Source organism: Marmota monax, unplaced genomic scaffold (genome assembly GCF_021218885.2).
Source record: "Marmota monax isolate L192 unplaced genomic scaffold, Marmota_monax_Labrador192_F-V1.1 WCK01_AAM20220418_F8-fsc00109, whole genome shotgun sequence".
Lineage (NCBI taxonomy): Eukaryota > Metazoa > Chordata > Mammalia > Rodentia > Sciuridae > Marmota > Marmota monax.
The window spans coordinates 1,540,969-1,553,680 of NW_026695229.1; the positions used below are offsets into that span (position 1 = coordinate 1,540,969).

The 12,712-nt window shown below is 43.3% G+C and overlaps 1 pseudogene; it reads right to left on the bottom strand.

Moving 5' to 3' along the window:
* Nucleotides 1-5,038: 5,038 nt before the first annotated feature.
* On the bottom strand, nucleotides 5,039-6,641 carry LOC124088273 (cytochrome b-c1 complex subunit 2, mitochondrial-like; annotated as a pseudogene).
* Between the last annotated feature and the right edge of the window lie 6,071 nt (nucleotides 6,642-12,712).

A 12,712-nucleotide genomic window follows, 5' to 3' on the forward strand; every position in this document is an offset into this window, starting at 1 on the left:
TTTAATTATGGTTCCTCGAATGTGAAGTTATTGATATACATGCAGAAAACAAAGAAATAGATGTAAAGGGATGAGATTCCAATATTTAAGCCTTTGCAATTTAGCATTTATATTGAAATGGTGAGATGAAGATATACAGATCAAGGAAATAACTTGGTTACACAGGCAAGAGCAGAGGCATTATATAAGGTGAGGAGGCACGGGTTTCTGTTTCACCTCTCCCACCAACCAACTGTGTAACTTTGGAAAAGTTACTTCATTTCTCCACACCTCCTTTTTCTCCTATGTAGATGGCACTAAACCCACTTCAAAGAATGTTCATCATCTGCTCAGCATCCCCTTCTGGGTAACCACTCCTCTCCCATCGAGTCCTGGTTGGGCTAACAGTCTGCAGTCCTCCTCTAAGGATTTTCAAAATAGAGCTAGTGGGAATACCACCTCTTGTTTTACCACTTCTTGGTGGTGGTAAAACACACACTTTCTTTAAGGTTTAAGGAAAGACTGGCCTTTAAGATGATATGGACTATTCTTATAGCTCATGTTCAAGACTCACTGTTTAAAAATCCCCAGGATATGGAGGCTACTTGTGTTGGCATTACTGTCTGCCCGGAGTATAGAACATTGAGAGGGGTGGTCAAGGTCATTCTTGCCATGGCCTCAGTTCTGGAGAGGGTAGTGGTTTCAGAAGGCATGGGGATGGCCCTGCAGAGGTCATGGTGACAATGCCAAAGCTGCTCTGGTTTGTGCAGCACTCACAGCCCATAGAGAAGGGTCTCAATAACACTTGTGCACTGATGGATCAGTGTGGCTGGAGGCAACCTCAAACCACAGCCAGTGCAATGGTCAGTCCCAGGCCTGTCTACAATATAGAAACAATTTAACTGTTTGTCTCTGGTCAGGTAGCTGGAAAGTAGAGGCATTAGTTTCTAACACCAGAAGTGGAGCTCAGAACCCTCCAATCCCAACCACCAGGGCCACCTCCCTGAAAAGGGGCATCTACCCAACTAAGAAACCCTTGATTGCTTTTTTTTCTTTGATAGGTGAGTAGATCAAGTTTTAATGAAGTGGTGCCTCAAAGTTTCTTGGGAAAGAAAAGAGTTAATTCTATCAGAAATTAGGTTCTGCATGTAATTATGAATGTCCAGTAAAATCTCTGTCTGTACAACAACAATTTTAGACCCAGACTTGTTTTAGGAATGAATGAGGGCACCAAAGAGATCATATTAAATCATAGGGCCTGTATACAACCCAGACAGCAAAAGCAGAAGCAGAAGCCAAAGAAGGAATTACAGCAAAGGTGAGGGCCTAGGATAATCAGGACCTAGGAGCTCAAAATATTTACCCTCTTCCAAGATTCCCAATAGCCAAAGAGAAAAGAGAAATGTGATCAGTGAAATAATTAAGTGTCTATAAAACCATCACCAACTTCTCAGGAGGATCCTGGCCTCTCCTTGTCTTAGAACAGAGTCTACACAAGGTGTCTTCCTTAGCAGACCTCATCTACTCCCAACCACAAGTTGACAAGACCCTAGCACCTGGGGTATGTTTCATCACTCCATTAGGGGAGTACCCTGCCTGAGGGTTCACTGGGTGTTCCCAGCACCAGGGATATCCATGGCCCAGAGAGACTCAGCCCTCAGTCACTGAATGAATAAATGAATGAATGGCCTGGTTTCATTAGCAGGGTGTTCATTGACAGGGAACCCTGTAGCCATCCACAAAATAAACTTCTCTTAGTCTCTGGAGACAAGATATGTATACATCAAAATGAAAGGAGGGATAACAACCACACTGGAGCTTCAAAGAATCACACAGGTCACCTCCTACAGTGGGACAAGGCTGACCTGGGGACCTGAGGGCTGTGCTGAGCCTGGACCTTAGGCAGAGGGAGGAGAGACAGAATTCAGGGAGAAAGACTCCTCAACAAAAAGGTCCAAAAAGAGTCACTAAGGAGTGTGGGGTTGGCTGCCCACCATACAAAGAAAGATGTTGTAACAGCTATAACAGCGCACCTATAATTGCAGCTAATAGGTAGGCTGAGGCAAGAGAATTATAAATTCAAGGCCACCCTGGGAAAATTAACAAGTCCCTGTCTCAGTGGTACAGTGTTTCCCCACCATGCACAAGGCCCTGGGTTCAATCCCCAGCACTGCAGAAAAGAAAGGAAGGGAGGGAAAGAGGGACGGAGGAAGGGAGGAAGGGAGGGAGGGAGGAAGATACTGTTGTGATGACAGAACCAGAAGGTGGGAGGGCACACCTGAGCTCTCAAGAAGTAGACCCCTTCCCCAGGCCTCCCCTGTTTATAGAGAGCCCTCTTAGGATGGCACGTTCAATGAACACCAGTTTCTTCTGTAAAATAAATATGCAAAGTTGCAAGGGTTCTTGGACCAATACCGAGATAAGGCAGGTCCAGGGGCATAAGGCAGTTAGGGGCCAAGGTGCAGAGGGGTCAGGGTACACTGCAGTGTTGCACACACTTCTGAACAGCACCTTCAAAGAGCAGAGGGAGTACAAATACCTGGGACCAATTCCAAGAAGGAAAACAAAGATGCCGACTGGGTCATGGGAGAATGTGGAAGGAGGTGAGCCCAACAGAAAAAAAATCCCCTAAGGGGTGGGCAACACATCTATTCCAAACCTCTGAGGAAGGGAAAAGCAATTTGTATAGTGCATCCCAAAGGGCAGAAGCTGCAAGGAGGAGATTGAAGGAAGAGATAAACATTTTTTTTTTAAACAGCCAGAACTGCCCAGATATTAGAAAGCTTGATCCACAGAGGAATTCATTCACTCAATTCAATTCACCACTCATATGTTTAGTAACTATTTATTAGCCATATTTCAGGCACTGGAAAGAAAGTAGTGGGCAACATGAAGGTTATCTCTTCTTTCACAGATTTTGTTTTGTTTTAGTGCTGGGGTTTGAACCCAGGGCCTCACACACCCTAAGCATGCACTGTACTACTGAGCTACACCCCTAGCCTCACAGTGTTTAATTACTAAGGGATGATGGACCTTTTATAAATAGTGAAGTGTCGCCAGAGGTGGTCTTCAGTGGACATTTCAAGCAGGCAAGTATTAGGTAATTTGGGACAGAGCTCTTCAGAGAGTGGATATCTCAGTCAAATCCACTTGAAGTCGTAAGATTTTTTAATAATTTACTTTGCCTACTTTAGTCTTAACTATGAATCTCAAATTGAAATGTTCTGAAATTGCCTCTTGAAAGATCCTCCCTCTGAAAATGTAAAGGTTGAAAAAACAATTTCCTTTGCTTGGGTCTACACTGGTCTTTGGGGACTCAAGTCTGACTTACATGCTAATGGAAGTTAATTGGACCAGGAGCCAGAGTCCCTGTGCACAAGGCCCCAGACTCTATTTGAGGTTGCTCATCTCAAAAGAGGAAAGGGAAAATGATCCTGAACCAAATCACTTTCAAGATCTCCCAAGAGACATGGACAGACAGTTGGTCCAGATCTCAGAAGGTCCTGCCCACTGGAGCCCTCATATCCCTTCCCATCTTCTTGGGCAGACATCCCCAAATTCCCCAGTGATGGAGCCAAGTCAAAGAAATGGCCATGAACCACACCTGCTTGACTTCCAAGATGGAACACCACAGTCAGGCAAGGAAGAGTTACTTCTAGGTTTATCATCAGGCTTCGATTTCCCTAAAATTTCTTCCAAATTCTCTCTTTCTTCCTGTTTTTTTTAAGTTCAGGGCCTAAATTCTTTCTCCTCTTCAGTTAACCCAACACCTGCTAATCTCCTACTCGAAGGAAGCCATGAGCCAGATTCTGAAAACCCAGAGGTTAAGTTGCTGCAAGATAGAGATATTAGAATTCTCCTGGTATGTAGGGCTGGGGATATAGCTCTGTTGTTAGACTGCTTGCTTTGCATGCAGAAGGCCATGGGTCTAATGCCCAGCACCACAAAAAAAAAAAAAAAAAAGAATTCTTCTGTGGTATGTTCACTTATGACTCCCCATATTTCAGGAGATACAATGGGGGACCTCAGTCTGTAAGATCCAAATGGAGCTCTCCATCCTGACAGCAGAGGCAGAAAGGGGAAAAACCATAAAAACCCAGCTCTCCATGTACAACCTCAAGAATGGAATCCTAACTAGAATAAGTTATGCTCTATGTATACATGATACGTCAAAATACATGTATATCTAAGAAGAAAAAAATTTAAAGCCAGGTCTGTCTTTTGACAAGGGGATAGTCCTTCTTGTCCTATTTTGCCAGATACTCATGAGAGTTTAATGCAGAGATCTTTGTGGAGGGGACTTTTGGGTGGGTAGCAGATATGAAGAAGGTGACTCTGCTAGGCTGTGGGAAAGTTTGTTGTGCCCAATGGCTCCCTCACTGTCCCTGGGTCTCCAGAGCCTGGGAGATAAATCTTGTTGTTAGTCTGAACAACTGCTGATGACCCTTCCCCATTCTTGGTCCGTCTCACTATCCACCCCCAGGGAGAAGGGTTCCATCCTACTGACCAGATCCAGGCATTGACAAGGCCATGGCAGATACTTCTGTGTCCTTATTGTGGTTTGGATGTCCCACAAAGGCCCATGGTCTAAAGGGTTGGTCTCCAGCCTGTGGTACTGTATTGGGAGATGGTGGAAGCTTTAGGAAGTGGGGCCTAGTGGGAGGGAGTTAGGTCCCTGGGGCTGTGAGATCACAGTCCTTTTTTTCTCCCTCTTTGCTTCCTGGCTACTATGAGGTAAGCAGACTCCTCTACCCCACACTACTGCCACAATGTACTGTTCTGCTACACTCCAAAATAATGTGGGCAATGACCATGGACTGAAACAGTAAGCCAAAATAAACCTTTCCTCCTTTAAGTTCTTAATTTTTTTTAACATTTAAGCAGAATGTCTTATTGACTCTAGGTCACCTGGGAATAATAACCTGCATTTATGTTTTATGATATTTTACCTCATTGAGAAAAAAAAAGATAAATTATTACAGACTTTTGACTTTCATGTGTTTGCTGCTCTGGGCTAAGAAAATGTTCTGTTCTCTCCCCAGAAATATTTGCTTTAGTGTTACAACTCGTCAACAAAAGGTGTATGGACCACATTTCCACTTGCTGACACCTACTTCTAGCCAGAAACAAACTTCTTTGTAGCATGTATGATATCACATCAGCCACTGAGTCAGTTTGCTGAAGGAGGGTGGATGGTGGCATATAAGAACCAGCAACTAGGCCAGGTGCAGTGGGATATGCCTGTAATCCCAGTGGCTCAGGAGGCTAAGGCAGGAGGATCATGAGTTCAAAGCCAGCCTCAGCAATTTAGCAAATCCCTAAGCAACTTGGTGAGACTCTGAGTCTCTAAATAAAATATTAAAAAGGTATAGGGATGTGGCTCAGTGGTAAAGCACCCCTGGGTTCAATCCCTGGTAACAAAACAAGAGAGAGAGAGAGAGAGAGAGAGAGAGAGAGAGAGAACGAACCAGCAGCTAGAGCCTGGAATCCAACATCATCCAGGAAGTCTAATGTCCACTGACATTAGGTATCCAGCTTCCAGCTTCTTCTAAGCAGTCTGGCCATCTTCATTGGCAAGGTTTCCTTCAGCAATTATTTTTACTTGGTTATAGGCAGACTTGATAACATCTCCAGCAGCTGCAGCCTTGGAGATTGCGTAAATTCCAAAGTGTCCAGAATCCAAGTAACCGGCATTAAAAGCAGAAACATCAAACGACTGGTGATTTCCTTTGGCAATAGCCTGGTACAGGATGCTAGTGGCATTGCTGCCCCTCTTGACATGTGGTCCAGCATCCCAAGGACATGCTGAAGAACAGTGAATGCATGTGCTGCACTTCCTATGGCAGACTTTCTGCTACAACTCCAGAATGGACAAGACTGTCTCCATTCTGTTCTCAAATTTCACCTCCATAATATTTGGCCTTTGCACCAAATAAATCAAGCCCACCCCTTACATTGAGAAACTGTTCAGCAACTTGCTTTAAAACAGGATGACTCACACCAAGTCCAACCAAAGTCATTCTTGTGCTTGTAAAATAGCTCTGAATGAAGTAATGTAGCTCTTCTGATGTCCCTTTTCCAATCCAATAGTCAGGACAATACAAAGAATTACCCAAGGCCTTCTGGTAAGCTGTGGCATGCAAATTTTCACTGTGATAAACTTGTGGGTTCTGAAAAGCCACACTTTTGTCAATCCTTAGCTGAGACTGAAGGGCAGCCACTTCCCCAACCTGCTTCTTTGGTGACATTGAGCAGGAACTCCATTAGAATATCGACAACATCCCACAGGTACCCCTCAGTGTAAGCCATATTTTCCCTTGTTGTTCCCACACTTAATTTAGCACCAACTGCTTCAATTCTACAGGTTATCTTGAAAGATGAAACTCCTTTTGTAGTTAAACTGGATGCCAGATGCAGCAAATGACAGGTTCCTAAATTGCTGGAGTTCTCACATCTACTGCTTGCTTTCATAAACAACCAATTCTTGATGCAGAAGCATAGTTTCCCGGAGAAGCAATCACCAAACCATTGAGTACTGTGGAAAGTTCAAGGTCCTGAGGATGTAGAGGAACTCTTGCAGGGGCCGGTTGTGCCTTTAACTTCAGGACAACTTTGAGAGAATAAAATCTCAAGAGGGACCCAGCTCTGGTTAGTAGCTTCATGGTTCAAGAGTGCATGGACCCACAGTCACTGCCAGCTTAAAGAAAAACAAGATGGTCTCCTCTTAGTTTGTTAACTTAGGTATTTTGTCATAGTGATAGAAAGCTAACTAACCCAGTCCTCCTGGTGTAAAAGTTTGGATTTTATAGGTGGTTGGAGCTCTGTTTTTTCGTTATCTTCACATATTCTGCTCCTTCATCTTATATTCTAGAGGGAGAAATCAGATCATGTCACTGAGTGGCCTCAGACACTCTGCTATGCCTGTCATTTGGCAGGTGGGAGGACCTGTCTCCCCTTTCCAATGTGCTGTTCCACATGACAGCTGCTGGCCAGAGAGCTGCATTTCTCAGCCATAGTAATTAGCTCAGGAATGACACATGACTCAAACCAGGCCAATCACAGCCAACCCAAAGGACCTGCTAAGAATGCTGGGGGGAATGCTGCTCTTGCTTCCAGAAATGGCTGGAGCTGAGAGCCAGGGAAGCTACAGCCTCCTAAGGATACGGATGAGGGAAAGAGAGGGGGAGGGAGAGGCACATAGAGAGATACAGAGAGAAACAAGGACAGAGAGAGAGACACACATACAAACAAAGCCACAACTGAGACCTCAGCTCTGTGCTGTGCCACTCCTGAGGTCTTCTTAATGTTGGGTCTTGAAGTATAAAGCCAATAAATTCCATCACTATTTTGTTTTTGTTTTGCTTTTTCATAAGCTAGTTTGTATCATGAGCAATGAGGCCTTATGTCCTCCTTTCCTCTTTTCCCCAGCGAGGAATTTATTGGAGTCCTGGGCTGCCTGTGCTTCCTGTTGCTGTCTTCTACCACTGTGGGCTACAGACTGGATCCAGCTTGGAGAAGGGGTTAGCAGTAGAGCTTCAAGTTCCTCTAATATTGTTGCAGCTGCTAAGAGGGAGCTGGCACATCTGTCACCCCCTATCCCTCATTGAGGAATCTGGGTTCAAAGGCACCAAACATGGGTTTTGCCTGGACAAATCCACTTCTGAACCCTACTCCCCCAGTGCCCCAGCCTGGGAAACCACATTCCCGGTGGAGGGGAGCAGGGTCAGGAGTATGATGGATACAGGTAGAACCCAGAACTCCAGGCTCTTGACCCAAATTACCACTGGAGTCCTATGTGGTCAGGGATTGTTCACCTTGCTATGTCTCCCAGCTGTAACTTGAGAGCTCTGGAGTCACCAACCCAGGCACCTTCACAGTTGCATCTTCTGATAATTCTTACTCTCATCAACTGAGGCCACAGAGAAACCACATTGGTATTACTGATCAAGATTCTGTTCTGTTCACTGCATGACAGCTGATATTTGGGAGACTGGAGTTAGCGGAAAGGAAATCAGGCTTTATCATGATAAGCTAGCTGATGAGGAAAATGGCCAAACTCTCGTCCTAATGGACATTTCAAAAAATTCAGGTACATGAAAGGGTCTTTATAGGAAGGAAAAAGAGGGAGGAATGGGGTAATAAACAGGAGGGCCATGTGCTGAGTTGCACATCTTCAGGGGCTGCTTTTATTTTAAACATTCCTAGGATTACAAATGACATTTGACCTTGGGCCAGTTCTATAATTCATTATATAAACACATTATTTTCATGTAAGTTAAATGTATGTATGTATGTATGTGTGTGTGTGTGTGTGTGTGTGTGTATTTTGGCAGTACTAGGGATAGAATCCACAGGATCTTGCATGCTAGGCAAGCACTATACCATGGAGCCATATCCTCAACTCTATTCTTCTTTTAATTGGAATACAGAATTCATAAGTCCTAGGCCCAGACTTTGATGTTATATGAAGACCATCAGGTGTTCCAGGGTTCTGAAAAACTAAAGACAGATTACTATTTAGGGGGTCTGGGAACAGATGATTTTTTTCTTTGTCCCTGTTTCCTGGAATAGTTGATTATCATAGTTAATATCTCAGCAATTTAAAGGGGATTATTCTTTTAGGAGTTATAGAACTTGGCAAAGGGAAAAACAAAGAATGACTTTACAACCGGCAATTTTGCAAAGTAAAGCTAATCTCAAGTAGCACAGTTTAAACAAAACAGTGCAGTCATTCCCACTGGTACAGTGAGCCTCAATGGCTCATGGGCAGTGGGTCTGTAGTGGTGACCACCGAATGTGATGAGGGATGCCAGAGAACCAGGGGTCCCTCAGCAACAGCAATGAGGTTGACGCAGCTGTGAATGACTCTTGTCCATCCCTGGACAGCTGCGCATCTCTAACAGGATGCACCCAGGTCTCAGCAAGCTAGTCCTGCTGACTGTGCTAGCCACCCTCCAATCACTAAGACCCTATCAGTGTCTCGAATGAGTAATAAAAATGCCTGTGCTATATTACACTCCTCCTCCATTAAAAATCAAATCTTCTTGCTTTCCCCTAGTTTGACCTGGGGAAAAAAAGGAAGGGGATTCTATCCTCTTTCTCTTTGTGCTTCTCCAAGTTTACCCAGCCTCGTCATGGTTTTTGCCCTTTCTGTGGCTGAAAGTAGAGATGAAGGGAAAGGAGCAAGAGGATAGAAAAGCCATTTCCTGAAGTTCTACCCCAGTAGGTCAAGGAGTGGAGTTCCTGAGACAAAGCGTGGTCCATCTCTCAGTAGCAGCCCTGTGTAATGAAAGCCCAGCTTCTCCCTGGCCCCACAAGGTCCTCCCCTCCTCAGCCAGGACATGGTTCCCCACTGCTGAGTGCCAGCATCCCCCTGGGTCAACCCTATTGGCTGGCACACAACTCCACTCCAGTTTTTTCTGGTCTGAGACCTGCCTATGGTTCATGGGGAAATTCCCGCAAATTTGATGCTTACAAACTCAAGACTAAAGCAGTTCCTTCCACCCCCACACACAATAGTACCTACTACCAATGTCCTCCAGTGTGTGGCAGTCTTCCTTAAAGGATTCTCAAGTGTTTCACATTGGCTATCTAAAAATCTGCATGTAACTCTGTCTTGGTGACCAAAGTCAATGTGTGGCCGCTGATAAAAGTTATCATTGATGTATACAAACAACCTAGCTAAGGAGAATCATGTTCAACATCGAGTTCGGAGACTAAGCAGACCCACGGGGGCCCAAGGGAGGCACTACCAATATCAGGGGCTTCAGCAGGGCATCATTATTCTATTCTCATGAGCCTCTTCCTATGTATTGGAAAAGTAACACAGACTAGGAATTTCAATTTTATCTGGCATCTTTCCAGTGCTATATAATTTATATTTTAATTTTTTTTTCTGTGTATAATGTTTTGACATCTTTCTGGTCCAAGAAAGGTAGCTAGTCAATTCTTGGCTATCACAAAGGACCTCAGTGGGAGCAGATCTTTGATATAAAAACTACTTGATACTCAACCAGACCACCTCCATCTGCCCCCCACACCCTATATGCCCCTACTCCCGCCCTCAGACAACATTTCTATGCTTCATCATCCTAGGGCCAAGTTCCAAACAACTAAGGACCACCCCCATAGCTCAGAGCCCACCATAATTATTCTAACCAGCCAGTCCTACACTGCTTACCCTGCCCTGTCCTTCCTTTGCCTCAGAAATCCCAGTAAAGACCATGGCCTGAGCTTGCCCCGTACTGCCGTCTCCTGCCTCCTGACCACCGAGGCTTCCCCAAGTGGCCCTGCCTGGTGGGCTGCGCACCTCCATCTCCAGGACCTGGGAGTAAAATAAACTTGGTTTTCTTAGAGCACTTCTCTATCTCCTCCCATGGCTGCTCTGACTGAGCTTCTTATACAGAGCACAAAACATCTGAGGAGACCAGAGACAGACAAGTTTCCTGGTCATTTCTGAGTGATGTTAAATGAAAGTTTTGAAAGTATTTTAATAGACGGGATGTTTCTGCTTACTCAAGGGGCAATAGCCGCCATTGGCTAGAATTAGGGGCCTCTGGAAACTGACCTCACTCTCCTTGAATTTCATATTGTTCTTGGCTTCCAAGTATGACACAAAAACAAGGTGTTTAGAAAAAAAAAATTATCACAACCTTTCTGGAATCAACTTATTCTCACTCACTGACAATTCCATTGTACCCCACAAGGTGAGATGTGCACCTACCCCTTTGGGGGGGGAAGAAGTTATTCTTGTGTCTTAAATCATTTTGTGGTATTTCTTCTTATTACAAAACCATGTCATGGCTCAATGAAGAAGTGTGGGCAAACAAAAGGAAGGAAGTAAATGTCCCCACCTAACCCACATGCTGAGGTAACCCTGGTAACCCCTAAGTCAATCTAGCAATAGGGTACATGTGCCTTTCAGGAAACAGTTGTTCATTTTGCACATAGTCTTTGTCTTCAATTCGACACTGGTAGAGAAGCATCTTTCCATTTCATTATGTTGTCTCCTGCCATCTTGTTTTCAATTTCTGCATAATTATACCGTTGAATGAACACCATGTAATTTATTTTAATCTGTACCATATTGTTGGCCAGAATCAATAAAGGCTCATCATTTGGACTATTTCATTATCATAAATAGCCCTGCAACTCAACTGCTCGTGCATACACTTTTAAACACATCCACAGTTGTACCTGAAAGTATGTTTCCTGATGTGAAATATCTAAGGGGATAGTATACAAGGGCTTTGGTACATATTTGATATAACATTTTTGCCAAGTTGCTTTCATAAATGTATCAATTTCCACTTCCCTGGAAAAGTATGTCAGATGCTTTCTCACCCGCTGCATTAGCACTGGGATTATCCACCCTTTTAATCCTTGCCAACCAGTAGGTGAAAAAAAAAAAATAGCATCTCATTATCATAATCGGTAATGTTTTTGGCCCCCTAATGGAGATCAAACATTTGGTGGCAATTATCTTTTGAAGTCAACCATTTTAAATGTCCTTATTTTAGGGTTTTCATGTAATAATTTGTAACTGGAAGCTTATAACAAGCTAATAGAAAATACTGTTTTGATGTAATTAAGTCCAGTTAGAAAGCAGCTCTCTGAATAACTGCACTTCCTTCCAGTTGATACTAGGGTAAAGCACTCCAAATGCATGTTCTGTCAAAAGCAATGTTAATAAAATAAACATTGCCCAAGCAGACAAATCAGGGGATGTAGTGATCCCAAAGCACTAAGCAAACAAGGAATTTGTTATTAAATTGTACACGTGCATTAAGAGCATCCTATAATGAATAGGGCGAAGTGTTAACTGTGCAATTGCATCATTCCAAAATTCTCAGTGCTTGCTACTGTTTAAAAGTTGCTAAGTTTATTTATCCTATTGTTTTGGCTTTGCTATATTGTAAGTAATTTTACAGATCACTAATTTCAATGCCATAATCTCTGAGCAGAGTGAAGTTGCTACATTCTTCCAATTAATTAACCAACAAATTTAATTTCACACTACAGAGCTTTGGAATAGCTACTGTTTACTGAAATTACCATTGCAAATAATGAAACCAAATGTTTAAAGAACCAACATTTAGTATTGTCAATGAAATCTGGGCTAAATGTTAATAAATATAACCCAGTGTGGAAGGCCATCTGCTGGCCCTTCAGCATTGTGAAGGAATTCTCTGTGAGTAGCCTGATTAAGACAGAATGTTGATGTGACTCTGGACTTCAGGAACCATGGGGCCTGGTTAGTGGTTTCCGAAGTGGCCACTTTCACCAGAAGACCCTATTGCTTACCTACCCTCCAAAAGCATCAACTATATTTTTTTTCAAATTTTAAAAGGATAGCTTATTGAATAATCAGCAATGTGATGACCACCTCATTTTTTAAACTTTGCAAATGATCTCGCCAAGTACTTGATTCTCCCTAGGCAGATATACATGTTACCCAAGTGCAAATAGCACATAAGCAGTTAATTGTGACTACATCATAATGAATCTTGGTTAATTGCTTCTTGGTCTTTAAATTGCCATTTTGATTTACTGCAATCAATTCGCCTTGAGGTCCCTCTATTGTTGCCATTTTAAGTGAGCACTAATGTTGATGATTATTAGCCATGAAGCGTGCAGAGTTTTCATGATTTGATGTTATTTCCCTAAAACAAATTCCCAGCCACTGAAACAGCAAAGAGGAACTAACACTCTTAGCTTTGTGTATCTTATCGTC